The sequence below is a fragment of the Vidua macroura genome, chromosome 8 (genome assembly GCF_024509145.1).
Source record: "Vidua macroura isolate BioBank_ID:100142 chromosome 8, ASM2450914v1, whole genome shotgun sequence".
Classification (NCBI taxonomy): domain Eukaryota; kingdom Metazoa; phylum Chordata; class Aves; order Passeriformes; family Viduidae; genus Vidua; species Vidua macroura.
This window is the reverse complement of record NC_071578.1, coordinates 34,382,733-34,397,217: the sequence shown is the minus strand read 5'-3', so window position 1 is coordinate 34,397,217 and position 14,485 is coordinate 34,382,733.

The window sequence follows — 14,485 nt, the reverse complement described above, 5'->3', positions numbered from 1 at the left end:
AAGGAGCCAACACCATCCTCCTGCAGAACAACCAAAACAGCCCTGAAGGTCTGCGGGGGTTCCACACCAGGACTTTTGTGCTCCCATCTCAACTAGCTGCTTCCCTTCCCCTTTCCCTCAGCAGCCTGGCCTCAGTGGTGCTGGGATGCAGAAATAGCCAGGGTGGCTCCTCTCCAGCCCAGTCCCACAGAGCACATCAGGACAGGGTCTGCAGGAGCAGCTCCAGAACCCACAGCAGCTTCTGGAGCATCCAGCAGGCTCTCCCAGATATCCACCCACAGCTCAGAGGTTTCAGACTCCTCTGGGAGGCTCTCAACACCCAGATAAAACCGGGTCCCCAGTGCTGTGAATATCAATGCCTCTTTTTGTGGGCCACACAACACAGCACAAGCGCTTGCCACAGGCAGGAGGACTGGGACATTGAGCTCCTAGCTCAGAAAGATCCCATTTTTTCCAGCTGTGCTGTCTCCTATCCCAAACACAGTTAAGAAATCACCAACTCTGGCTTGCAAGACATCAGAGAGCTACATAGGTCACCAAGTTTCCCCATGTCTGGGAAGGTTCTTAGGGTGCATATTCCTGGTGGCAGCCCTATGGAAATAACACCTTTCAGGCACCCCCCAGCTTGAGAAAAAGAGAGCAGAAAGGTCTCTGTGAAGTGTTCCTATGAGACATTTTGACCTGGGCTGAACAGGGGTGGGGTGGGTCATTCCCTTGTCTCTGTGGGATTTTACACAGGGCAGGGGGCTCCAAAAACCTATCCTTTTAAGCTGTTCTGTGCAAAAACCACTTCCATACCTTCCCCACCCTTCCCTCTCCTGCCAGAGTCAGTGGCAGACCACTCATGACACGGATGTACCCTCAGTAAACTGTTTTGCTCCTTGTTTTCCTAATAATTCCTATCATTTTAGTCCCTGCCTCTGACTGGCACTGAGAGCAGGGTTGATATTTTCATCCAGCCATCCATTATAGCCACCAGATCTCATTGGTGAATGGTAACAGCCAGTGCAGAGCCCATTACAGCTTGTATAAAATTAGGATTGTTCTCTCCCACATGAAAGCAGCACAGAAAAACAGACTCCCTGCTCCAAAATCACCCAGCTGTTGTCCCCATCCTTATCCTGAAATCCTTAATTCTGCCCTTTTGGAAGGGTCCAAGCGTTTCCATAGTTTTTTCACTTAGTTTGGCTTTTTTTTGTCTGGCTGAAACTCCTCACGTTTCTTGGGGAAGTTAAGGCAAAGGGCTTTCAAGGATGGAGTCGTGGGTAGTGTTACCTCAGCGCTGTGTTTTAAGGCATTTCTTGAGCTTTTACGCTCATCCTCACCCTTTCTCCACGCCAGCATTGATTACAGCGGGTAATTGTTTTCTAATTGGCCCTCAGCTGCTTATCTATCTTAGATAATTAAAGTGAAGAAGAAGAAGAAATAGAAATAAGGAAAGAAAGCGGAACTTTGCTCTTAAGTAGCTGCCTATTGACTGTCTCGATCGATGGGGAGGTCACTTTGGGCACACACGCCAGTGGGACACGTCCTTGACTGAAGCACATGATCTGACAGACCCAGGGAGGCAATTCCCAGCCTCTCACGCCTGCTTCTGCCAAGCCCCACCTTTATTCCTTCTGACATCACCGCCTTGGACTCCTCCAGCCCCTCACCACCACCCAACCAAGAGGTGGCACAATGGGAGTGCCCAGGCTGATTTATCTGGCCTGGCACAAACTCGGTGTCTCCAAGATCTCTCCTCTCTTGTCAAGAGAGAGGAGCTCTCTTGACAAGACAGCACAAAACAAATCCCAGCGAAATGTGGCTCCCACCAACTCCGAGAACCTGGCAAAACTGTGCTGGTAACTCATCACCAGAGCTGAGGAGAGAAGCTAACAAGGGGCTTCTGCCAAGCCCCACCTTTATTCCTTCCAACACCACCGTGTTTGGACTCCTCCAGCCCCTCACCACCACCTTGGAGGACATTGCCCAACCATCACCCTGCACTCAAGAGGTGCCACAATGGCACCTCAGGCTGATTTATCTGGGCTGGCACAAACTCGGTGTCTCCAAGATCTCTCCTCTCTTGTCAAGTTGGATTAAAAGCAGACAACGAAAAGTATTGACTGCTCAACCACGGGCCTGGAAAATCATTGGGAAGGGTGGAGCCAGACCACAGCACGACGCACAGCTCCCCTGCCCAGGGCCTCAGCATCACAAACCTGCTGGATCCCACCTCCAAAGCCATCCAGCTGTGTTTCACAGCCAGGGCAGCACGGCGCTCCAGCTTCTCACGAGTGCTGACACCAGCCATAACTCTCTCTCCACGCTGGAAAGCCCAAGGAAATCTTCCAAGAAGTGCAAGAGCTCAGAACCTGGCTCTGCTGCGTAGGAGTTAAAATGAAGTTCCCTGCTAGCTCAGCAAGGAGGGGTCACACAGAGGCTCTGGACAGAGATGGCAGCAGGGTTAGGCCTGACCCAGCCTGAGCAGCCAGCACCTGCCTCCACAGCTCAGGTGACAAAAGCACGAGACAAATCCCAGCGAAATGCACCTCCCACCAACTCTGAGAACCTGGCAAAACAGCACAGTGGATAATTTGGCACAACTAAGCTAAATTTTAATCCAAATTGAGAGTAAAATATCAGACACAGCATACTGGTGGAAAATGTCAGGTACAATCTGATTTCGTTGTTGCAGCAAGATGAAGACTAAGATATCTGAGAGGTGGGGAAAAGAACTTGACTGGTGGTATTGAATTCCTGGGCAATGGAAGCTTGATTCTCAAATGTTTAATCAGGAAAAAAATCAGTGACATCATTTTTCCAAGATTATGTCTGACTTTAAAGGAGAGATGCCAAACTTTGGTAGACATATTCTGGGGAAATTTAATTTAGGAAAGGCTTTCATTATTATATTTGTCTGAGGAGTTCGTTGCCAGAGCTGAGGAAAGAAGCTAACAAGGGGCTGTAGATGAATCTGCTGCTGCAGTTTGAGTTTTTGGACAAGGTGTGAAGTGAAGGGCTTGTCCTTTGAAGGGCAGAAAGGCTGATTACCTTCCAGCACCCACCTCTCACAGTGTGTGCGTCACCCAGAGACCTCGGTGCAGCCACACTGAGGTGACACGCACGGAGGCCAGCTGAGAGGTGACTTCCAAAGATCTCCTGGTAAACCAAGGAGGCCCTGTTCAAGCAGCCACCCAGAAACCCCACGTTACATTCTCTTAGCACAAAAACTCAGAGCAAATTTCAGCAAAAGTGCTTTTTAACTAAACTGTACCGTTTTATTTGCTCTCCCCCCTCCCCGCCCTGCCACCTCCCCTGCAAATCATACTGGAAATGCTCCAAGCAGGAGCCTTCTTTGTGTCTGTGCATGTAAAACTTCCAAGTACACGCTAATTCAGTTTAATTATGGATTTACTTCACTGGCTGCATTGCTAATGCCAGAAACAGCCAATATTTGCAGCCAAGGAAATGATGAAAAACGAAAGCAAGGTTTTCCATGCTCATGTCCCTCTCAAGCCCCATCCCTGCATCCCCATCCTTTCAGAACTTGGTGTGCAGGAATACTGCAAAGATAACCTGCTCTTTATTTGTACAATTTATTAGATAATCTCTTTCTAATCGAGAGCTAATTAAAAGAAGTGAATGCTTGGTTGGAAACAGGGATTAAAACGTGGATAATTATCATAAATGCTACATTTGTTGTTCCAGCCCGCTCTGTTCTCCTCCTCCCCTGTCCCTTTCCCCCCAGTCCCTCTCCCAGGCTGCTCCTCATAATGCTCAGACTGTCTCAGAGGAGGCTTGCTTTCACAATCAATTATTTTCTTTTTTGTCACCCTGGCTAATGTTTCGTTTGTGTGAGAACATTAACAAGAAGTATTTTCTTTTACTTGTAAATTCATTTAGACGACAGTGACAGAAGGTAGGGAGGTGGCAGCTGTAGGAAAAAAAAAGAGGAAACAGGAACATTAAACCGAAGCTTATAAATTATTTCATCTTCTCCAGACAATCCAGATCTGTCACTGCTCTGTGTGCAAGGGGAATTTTTTTTTTTTTAATTTTTTTTTTTTTGTCCAAGAGTTCCTCACAGGCACGAGACATTGATGTATGTGGGAGGCTGATGAGAGTCTCAGCACAGCTTTTTTCTGCCTGCTTGCCTGCCAGAGCTGCTGCTCCGCTAGCAAGGACCACGGCCACTGAGGTCTCATCAGGCAGAGTATCCAGGTCACAGCCAGCAAGGAAAGATTTATTATAACTAGTCCTTTTTGCCTGAGTCACGTTTTTAAGCCTGTGTCTGCACAGGCAGAGACTATTGCTTTGCTGAAGTCCGTGCAGGAGCACTTCTTGCTCAGGCAAAGATTCTGAGGAGCAGGAGGTGGCTCAGGTCAAGCCACAGCCCCTTCAAGTGAGGATTTCTAGCCACTTGCATTGGCTGATGCGAGGCTCCATGCCCACAGTGATGTCCTGCAAGCCCAGGGCTGATGACCCAGTGGATGCCACAGGATGCAGAGCAGCTCCTCTCCCCCTGGATCAGATGTTAACCATGAGAACATATAATATCTCCTTTAAAAGTGCCCTTACAGGATAAAAGGTGAAAATGAGAGCAGGTCCCTCAATAGCTGGACACCAGAACAAGACAGGGACGTTGGAACCACGGCCAAGATCAAAATGTGCCAGGCAATTTTTGTGCCTGGATTGTTTATTGCCTAATTCTCAACAAAAGTGCTAAAAGCACAGAAGTGACAGGCAGATTTTGCCTTTCTTTACTTCTAAGGAGGAGAAAGGCTCTTCCTGCCTAACCTGTACCTGGCATGTCATAGTCCAACCTGATGGCACGTCACCCTCAGTCAGCCCCAGGAATTTTAATGGAAGGGGTGCCTAAGGGATGAGACAGCCCCAGCTGGGAAAACACACAGTCCTTTGAAACACTGGCATTTAGTCAGCTGAAGTGATTTTGCTTTGAGTAATTGTATTGATCTCCCACCAATCCTGGGAATAAATGACACTCCAAGGGGCTGAGTGTGCACCACGATGGGCACAGAGGGTTTTCCTGCTCAAGGGCCAGCATCTCTCACACCACTGCTGCCAGCAGGGATTGTCCCCACTAAATGGGGACAGCAAAACAGCCCCTTAACAACAGGCACGGGTTTTGATGCCCATCCACTCCACAGCTCTGGAAAAAACACCTCTGACTTAAAGCCAGGCTCAGCTTTGGCACAACTCAAGCCAGACCCAGCAGAGATTTTTTTCCCCCGTGGATCAGGGAACTCCCAGTTTCTACCCAGCTCGGAGAGGATTTTTGTGTACAGACGCACAGGGCGTTAGCAAGTTGTTAGCTCTGAAAAATTGGAACCGCTCCATTTCAAAGAGATCTGTAATGCATAAGTGTCTGGGCTCATCTATCTTTCTCATCATCCCTCCTGCCTTGAAGTAAGGTCTTGCTCTCTAAGAATCCAGACAAGAAAAACACTCCAACAAAATGAAAAGCAACCTAGCTGGTGATATATATAAAAGATGACATCTCCAGAAATCCCAAACTTCAAAGGGGCAGCTTTCAGCTCATGACTATCCACTCCCTCCAGCCCTCAAGGCTAGTGTCATAATTCTACAGCCACGGGAATCATTTGATCTCTCCAAATGGCAGCCCAGTGGTCTGGCACACTTCTGGATGTCAAAGAAGTCTGCACTGCCACCAGCAGTATTCTGCAGGGGTTGGTCTCTGAAAGGACAGATCGAGGTGAAACAATTGAAAGAATCAGTGGCAGGAGGAGGAGGAGGGAGGGGAAAAGGGTGCTTTGAAGGACAGTCACAGGCTGAGGGACTCTGTGGCCTGGTTCGTGCGGGGTTGATGGCACAGGGGGACCTCAGAGGTTCCCGGGTGTGCCGTCCATTCCAGTGTGGTGAACCCACATTCCAAGGACTTTCCCCACCTCACACAACACCCTGTGGCTCATGGATGTGGTTTGCAGGATTAGGGAAAGCACACAGGGCTGGTCACAGGACCACAGGTCTTGTCCTTGTCATGCCAGCAGCACAGGGACACCACCATCCTCCTCCTCCTCTGGAACACCCTGCAGGTCCCAGCCCTCCCTCACGACCTCCAGGCAGTGGGTGAAGGCCAGGGGACACAAGAAGCTGCTGAGATAAGTAATTGGCTGCCTGCTGGTGAGAACTCTTAATTAGAGGCTTTTCAGCAAGGAAATATTTATATGGTGTTAATGTATTTACTCTGATGCGCACACACACTAATAAACAGGCACCCTTCCTCTGCTCCAGCAATTAAAGAAGGGCATTGCAAACAAACACAGCCACCAGCTCCCATGGATGGGCTCCCACTGTCCCCTTCCCCATGGCCCAGAGCATCCCTGAGAGGTGGGGTGGCCCCAGCTCCCCCAGGGCAACGCTGTGGGTGACCACGCTGCTGGAGCAGCGTCCCTTAATCCAAGTGGGTGAGAAACTTTTCACCCACCCAGCCTGGAAAACAATAAATTGAGCCTAGTTTTCATATTGCAGACTGGGGAAAACAGCTCCTTCTAAGCAGGGCACAGGATTGTGCGCTGGCTGCAGTTTCTGAGCAGACTGGCGATGCTGCGCTGCCGCAGTTTAATAGAGTCAGTGTTTATTCCTGTGTGGGAGAAACACTCCATTATCTGGCTTATTAATTGTTAGTTAAGTAATGGGAAGGTGCCCAGAGTAGGAGATGAGCCCTCATCTCTTGTTATTAGCTCAGAAACCAGCAGAAATAAAATAACTGGAGATAAATTATCCCAAGTGCTGCCCCAAGTACCGCAAACTGACAGATCTGCTCAGAGGGGAATTCGCAGAGAGCTCTCTGGGGGCAGCAGGGAAGACAGAGCAACAGCCAGTCCAATTGGAGATTTCTTTAATGGAAAGATTTCACCATCTTTGATTCTGAACACCACTTTTCGTGGCTGGGATCACATGGATATTCACGGTTGAGAAGGTACCCCTGCTCCTGTAGGAAAACTCAATTTATTAGTCTATCACTGACAGCGAGACAGGTTTTGCATTGGTAGCTTAATGCTGCACAAGAGGGGTCCTTTTTTATTAAAAAAAGCAACATGCAGCTGCAAACAGTCTGGCCTGGTCACTGCAGGGCTGTGATAACCTCCAAAAACACAGGCAACCCCATTATCCACAGTGGAGTCTGGAGCAGGGACGGGAGGCTCCACAAAATGAGTTTAACAAGGACAAGCAGCCAAGAAACCAGCAATGAAAAGATGCAAGACTCTGCCTTGAACCCCAGACAGGTGAAAACACCCAGCTGTGTCCAACACTGTAATAGCTCCCACATCTAAACAAGTAAAATTCAGCAGCATCCACATTCATTTCCCCCAAATCCATCCTCCAGTGGTGGCTACAGAGTCATAATTTACTGGTCCCTGTGCAGGGGATGGGCAGAAGTTACCATTCATTTATCAGACCCACAATCCCACAGGAAAGCAGAATACCACAATCCACAGCATGAAGAAATTCAGCTAAACTAATGTATTTTGTGGCACAGTTCAGGAGAAGCAGAGTTAAAACACAGAAGAAAGAGAGAGCTTCTCCTCCTCGCAGCCATTTGCCTGGAAAACATCCCAGCAGCCTTTCTACAGCACATGTAGTATTTTTACTGCAGTTCTGGAGGAAGATACAGGGGGGAAGGATAGGCCAGGAACCTGAGCCAGCATCAGCAGCCCATTAACAAACCCAGCAACAGCCAGAGCTTGGGTCTAACGTTGCCCTTGCAGCTGAAATTGAAGCAAGGCCATCACCTGATTTGGGAGAGCACATGAGCACCTGAGGCACCTGTCCACACGCTGCTCCCCAAGGAGGCAGCTCCTAGCACCAAAATAGACATTTATGGATACTCCAGACTGAGGGTCCAGCCCCAGATTACATCTTCCCTAGTACTTTAGAGCAGTTAAAACAAATTAATTACACAAGCACAGAAGGGTTTGGGTTGTAAGGGAACTTAAAGCCCATCTCATTCACCCCCTGCCATGGGCAGGGACACCTTCCACTAGACCAGGCTGCTCCAAGCCCCATCCAACCTGGCATTTCAAGCTTCACAGGATCACCAAACCCCAGTGAACTGTTCTCATGCCAGTCTCCATCTGTGGCATTTTCTCCCCAGCCAACACTCAGCAGCCCAAAGTCACCCCCACAGCCCAGAACAAGCCCTGCCCACACCACAAAGTGCTTTCTTTAAAGAAGTTTTACAAGCCTTGTGCTACTTTGGAGCCTTATCTCTTCAGATAAGCATCTCTTAGTCCATGTTTCATTTAATCCCTTCTAGAAATACAGCAAGAAGCACCATTTCATCTGCATCCTGCAGCAGAGCACCCCAGATCCAAGCTCATTCCCAAAAGCATTTGTTTGTGAGAGGAAAGACTGCCAGCTCCTCGCCCTAGAGAGCTCCAAAAACCTTGCATCTGGCTCAGCCTCTTCACTTGCTTGTGTACCTCGAGTCAAAACAAGAATTCCTTAAGAGCAGCAGCCCCTCTGAGAAACTGATTGCCTCCAATTACATCCACAGACTCCAAACATTGCCTACCTGCCATCCCAAGGTTGCAAGTTTCCTCCAACTTCAGCTTCCAGAATAAAGCAGGAAAAAAAACTTCAGGGGGAAAAAAGAAAAAGAAAATAAAAAGAAAGAAAAAAAAAAAAAAACAACACTAAAAACCACCTCCAGGAGTGCCTCGCTCCTGCTTTTATAAGCTCTTGCAGCCACAAAACTGCTCACAGGTGGGCTAAGCAAGGCAGCCCAATTAAGCCTGCCTAACAAGAGCCTTTCATTGAAGTGGATCCAGGTGTACCCTTGCATTGCTGGAGGTGGAACTTCCCTCCCTGCATCTTCCCAGAGAGGGTACTCCACCTCTAAATTGCTTATCACTTGAAGGATGCTTTGCAAATGCTGTGTTTTCCTGCCCCTCTCTCAGAACTTGGAGGGGCTGTAAGTCATTGGGAAGTGCTGGGCTTTGAAAAGGAGCTCTCTGTTCGTGGGGGCAGCCTGAAAACACAGAGGGAGATGAGCTTCAGGTGGGCTGAAAGGAGACAGACAGGCAAGAGGGGGAGATATTAAACTTCTAGATACTGAGAATTTTAAACTTTCTGTATTAGCAAACTCTAACCCCCTAAAAAAACCCACTAAATTTAACCTAAAACCATAAAAAAACCCTTCCAAAATTAATTGATTAATAACATTAAAATTACAAGTATGTAGTTTGATTAGAAGTGTATAATATCACAAAATAAAAAACTTAGAGTTTTAGAATATAGTCATATATTTAAAACAAAATGAAAGTTTTAAAGCAAAAAATAGTCCTTCTTCTTCATAAATTTAAGTAGTGTTTTATAATTAAACAAAAAAGTCCTCATTGCCGACTTCGAGTAATTAGTTATTAGGTTAAAAATAAAAATAATTTAAGTATCATTTCTTAATTAAATAACTGAACCTTAAAAAACCTTATAACAAAAAATAGTTAACCATTTAATACCTTATTAATAAAATACTACAAAACTCACTACCTATAAAACTGTAACATATATTGAAAAAAAAAACAAAAAACAAACATTTAAGCCTAAACACAAAATACCATCAATCCCAACCTCACATCAAGCTCGTGCTATCTGTGCACATTGATAATCTGGGTTGTTAGTGCATCACAGGGATAAACTGTGAGGTGGTTCATAAATGAAAATACTGGCATCAATATAAGCATGGCCTAAGAAGGGCTTTTCCTGAGAGCATGGAGGGATTGGATTTAGGATAAATATTAGGAAAAATTCTTCCTGTGAGGGTGGTGAGGCCCTGGCATATCGTGCCCACAGAAGCCGTGGCTGCCCCATCCCTGGAAGTGTCCAAAGCCAGGCTGGACAGGGCTGGGAGCACCCTGGGATGGAGGAAGGTGCCCTGCCCATCGCAGGGGGATGGCACAAGATGATCTTTTATCCCACCCAGTCTGTTCTGGGATTCTGTGATTTTTTTCCCTGGATATAGGACGCTCGTGGATGCTCTGATCTCAGATGGGAACCTCTCCCTGGATGCACATTCACACCTTGTCTGTGGAAGGTGATCCCATCTCTCTGACTTTTCCCTTCCCAGCCTCTGAACTTCAGACTACTTGTGCTTAATAAAAAAGGTATTTTCACCGCCCACAGACACCTAGTGGTGTTCCTGCAGGTTCTGCAGTGTCCCTCTGTAGTTCCATCCCTTTGCAAGTCTCTTCTCCCCTGCGCTGGGGATGAGAAGAGCTGCGCCGCACTGAGTTTGTGCTAAAACTTTTGCAAGGATGTAGCTTAATTGGGTGACAGGCAGAGCTGGAGAGCACTAAAAACGTGGGGAGGACTTTAGCATTGGAGGTAGAGCAGGATGGCTGCCAGGAAAAAAAGCTCCATGTCAAAGGAGCCGTCCCCAGCTCTTCCTCTCACTGCTCCAGAGTCAGTTTTGTCTTGGAGGAAACTCCCACGTACACGGTGATTTTTGTGAGAGGCAGGGACCAGAAAGGTAGGCAGGAGTGAAAATCAATCAAGATTTGTCAAATACACAGGAGAACTCATTTTTATGAGATAAGTGCCTTCAGAGGAAGCGTCGGTAGACACCTACCACATGTTCAGCCTGCTTAGTGGCAAAGCATGCCCCATTAATCACTGTCACTCCAAGGGGCCGGCTTCCCACTGAACCATCTCCCAGATTTCTCCCTCTCTCAGCCATCCTCTGCCCTCCCAGGAAGATGAGCTGCGCTCACAGACCTGTGAGCCTGCAAATCAGGCTGATGCTCTTGGCAGCTGCCGTACCAGCCCCTCATTTATTTGCTGCTGAGCCACCCACTGTGCTCCACAGACACTCATTTGATTCAGGGTGATCAGCAGCCTGGGCCAAACCAGTGCCAGAGGAGCTGCTGCCTCTGAGCAGGTGAAGTCCACGTGCTGCTGTCCTGCTGCAGGGGGATCCTGCCCTTGGAAGCAGCCAGGAAGGGGTAAAGTGGGTGGCTTGGCAAACACCCTGTGCTCAGGAAAAGCAGCAGCAGCCAGGGAAGATGGTTGGATGGTTTTACTGGTGGTGCTGAGAGCTGAGCACTCAGGAGATCTGGGTTTTACTGGTTGGTTTTACTGGCTGGCTTGAGAGCAGGAGCAGACCACGGGAATCCCACAGCAGCACTGGGACAGCTGAGCCTTCAAGGAGCTGAGCTGTCTGAGGAAGGGAATAAGTGATGTGCTTCCCAGACATTATCTCTAGCCTCCTCCACCTGCCTCCTGCTCCCCAGCTTATTACTGCAGACCATCATAAGCTGCTGTGAGGCCTTGTGGTGTCTCACACTCACCCATGCTGAAGATGAGTGAGGGGATGTTGCCCTGATTTTTAAGTGTTTAGTTTTCTTTTATAGTTCTTTTGAAAGTTTTAAAGTTCTTTTAAAAGTTTTCTATGCCTTCTGATGTTTACATATTTCTACTGGAGTTCATGTAAATAATGATTGTTTTGCATTCGTCTTTGTGGGAGGAGAGAATTGATGGACTGTTGGTTTGATCAGTGTGGTTGGAGAGGTGGCAATTTCACCCTCCAATCCACTGTCACTTTTGGAATTCTATCTATTGCGAGGTCAGAAATAAAAGTGGCTCTTTTTCCCTTTTGAACTTACCAACCAAGCTTCTGTGTACTCATTTCATGTCCAATAGTGACATAGGGACTTCACCCCAGCAGGGTGAGGGGACAGCCTTGTCCTAAGGGATATTCACAATGGACTCCTCTTTTTCCATGTGTCAACCCATTTTCAGGCTGAGATTTTTTATTTTTTCTTTTGGTCGTAGTGCAAATCTTATTCCCACATTTTAATAGCCTGAATTAAGGGTCTCAGCTCTTATTTTCAAGGTATGACCCCGAGCAGTCACGTTGGTAACACCTGCTGGGTTAAATATTGCACCTGGGGAGTGGGGAAAACTGGTTTGTGGCGAGAGCTATGAAGAGCCCATGCATTGCACTGTTATGAGGAGAAGGAGAGAAAGAAATGGCTTGGAAGGCATAAAAAAAAAAAAATCCTATTTTCAGGTCTTAAGCCAGTTACCATCTTTAGGGATTAGCTTCATGGAGGGAGCAAAATTCCCTAAGCCCTCCTGCCACAGGGCTCTGCTCTGCACCCCTGAGCTGCCACCAGGGCGTGGCATGGGATTAGGGGCAGAGGGGATCCGTGGAGGGCTGCTCCTTGCAGCAATCCCAAAGCCTCCTGGCAGGCAGGGCTACATCCCTCACTTGGTTTAGCAGAGCCCCAGAGACAGACGGGCAGCAAGGACCATAAACCCACTTGCACCACAAAGCCAGTCACAGAAGAGCTGCTGAGCCAAGAGGTGCAGCTCCTGCTGATCCAGGCTCAACCTCCCTGCACGGCGCTTCCCAGGCAGGGCTCGCTGGGGTTTGTTTCCTGCTTCCTCTCTTGTAGTTGCCCTTTTCTGACCCAGAGATGGGGCAACTGAGAGGCGTTTTAAACACTTTTATTCCATTTTCAGTCTCATGAGAAGGGTGAGACAATACCGATCTTATCATTCACACCATCACAATCAGAAGCAACTATTTCCTAATTACAATACACTGCAAGTGTTTCTTTCTGTCAGCTTTAGCCACACCATGCTGTAAATGCCATAAAGCAAATCATCTAAAATTACCCCTCGTGGGTCCCCTACAATGCATCTTTCATTGTTCTCTTTCTCCAAAGTATCCAGTCATTTTTACAAGGTGATCCTTGTAAAAAAGGATCCTTTTTTACAAGGTGAACTAGAAACTTGTTTCTAGTTCCATTTCTCTCTCAGCAATGTCTGTCCTATTCCATGGCATTTCTAAGTCAGCATTTCTCATCTCAAAGTTTGCATACAGATGCACACTGTGTCAGGCTTTGAGAATTTTCTATAAATCCATTTCCCACATTTCCCCCTCTCTCTTGAATGGAAAAAAACTTCTTTGATGGCTTTGTTCATTATTTGCTGTGCACAGTGAAGTACACAAGGCACTCTCACTAACAATGTCACTACAACAATTAAAAACAATTCTATAAACCTACTTTGCAAAGCTCCTTTAGCCAAGGTGTACCCCTTCATACATCCCCCACCTCTGGAGAGATTTCTGCTAGAAGCCTGGAATAGCAGCAGCCCCTTCCCATGCCCCCTTCTCTCCAGGGGCCTGGAGATGCTACCAAAATTTTGGGAATATGTTTCATTTTCCATGTAACATCGTGGCTGACCTCCATGTCATGGAGGATGGGATGGAGCAGGTGCAATATTTAACCCAGCAGGTGTTATCAATGTGACTGCCTGGGGCAGTACCTTGAAAATCAGAGCTGAGAGCCTTAATTCAGGCTATTAAAATGTGGGAATAAGATTTGCAGTGTGACAAACAAAAAAAAAAAAAAAACACACCACAAGGGACAGTTGCCAAGGCTGGGGGTATACGAGGCTCTTGAGACTGTTGCAGGTTGTAATTTGGAAAAGGGGATCCCAGCAAGACACAGAAGGGGTGTCTGGATCTGTTCTAGAGGAGGGAGGGATTTAGCTTCCAATCCACAGATCCCACAAATGTGAGGGAAATTGGGGTGAGATCCTCTAGACCAGGAAAACAACAGAGATGAAGAGAAATGAGGCCAAGGAAAAACCCTGCTCCATCCCTACCTCACCCTTTCAGGGTTGTTTTACAAAAGAATCTGCAGAGTCACAAGAATCCAAGGGGTTTGGGTTATAAAGGGCCCATGTTCCCATGCCAGGGATGCCACCAAATCCAGCTCTCCAGAAACTCCAGAGTGAGGGCAACCCAAAATTATATTCAACAGCTTGTAGTAGTAAAGGAAATCAAGGACCTGGAGCTCAATTTTAAGGGACTGCTGTCAGCATATGGATGAAAGCTCATGGCATGACTCCATGCAAGTCCAGGGCACCAAAAAACCCCACAGAAGATGGATTCTGAGGTTATTGAACAAGGAGAGAAGGAAGGAGGAGGGAAATTAATAAAAATCAAGCAGCCAATGCCCCAGACTGCTTTTCTCTCATCCTAAAAGGCACAAGGATTCTGAAAGTTGGGTGGAGATAATCAGCATTAAACAACTCAAGGTTCTTAATTTGGATTTATGTTTTCTTCTCAATTCCTACATTGGAGAAAGCAAAAAGCTTTTGGATGCTATATATACAAACATTTTTTATAGCTTCTTGTTTTCCCTTTTGCCTAGCACTGAATAAAGGTTTGACTCCTACATCAAACCCTCCAGAGCCCAGCCAAGTTTATCTCATGGCTTATGGGCTATGAAGGAAGTGGATTGTGGCAGAAATCACACAAGCTCACTGATTTCTGGGTGCAGGAGTTTCCAGGGACCAGCTGGAGGCTGTGGTATCTTCTGGCTCTCTCTGGCTCCAGAAAGGCACAAGCCAGGATGAGCTGAGCCCAGGGTATCATCCCTGGGCACAGGAGGACAGCAGAAAGGGTGGCCAGAGGGATGCTGCCACCACCTCCCAGCCTGGGTGA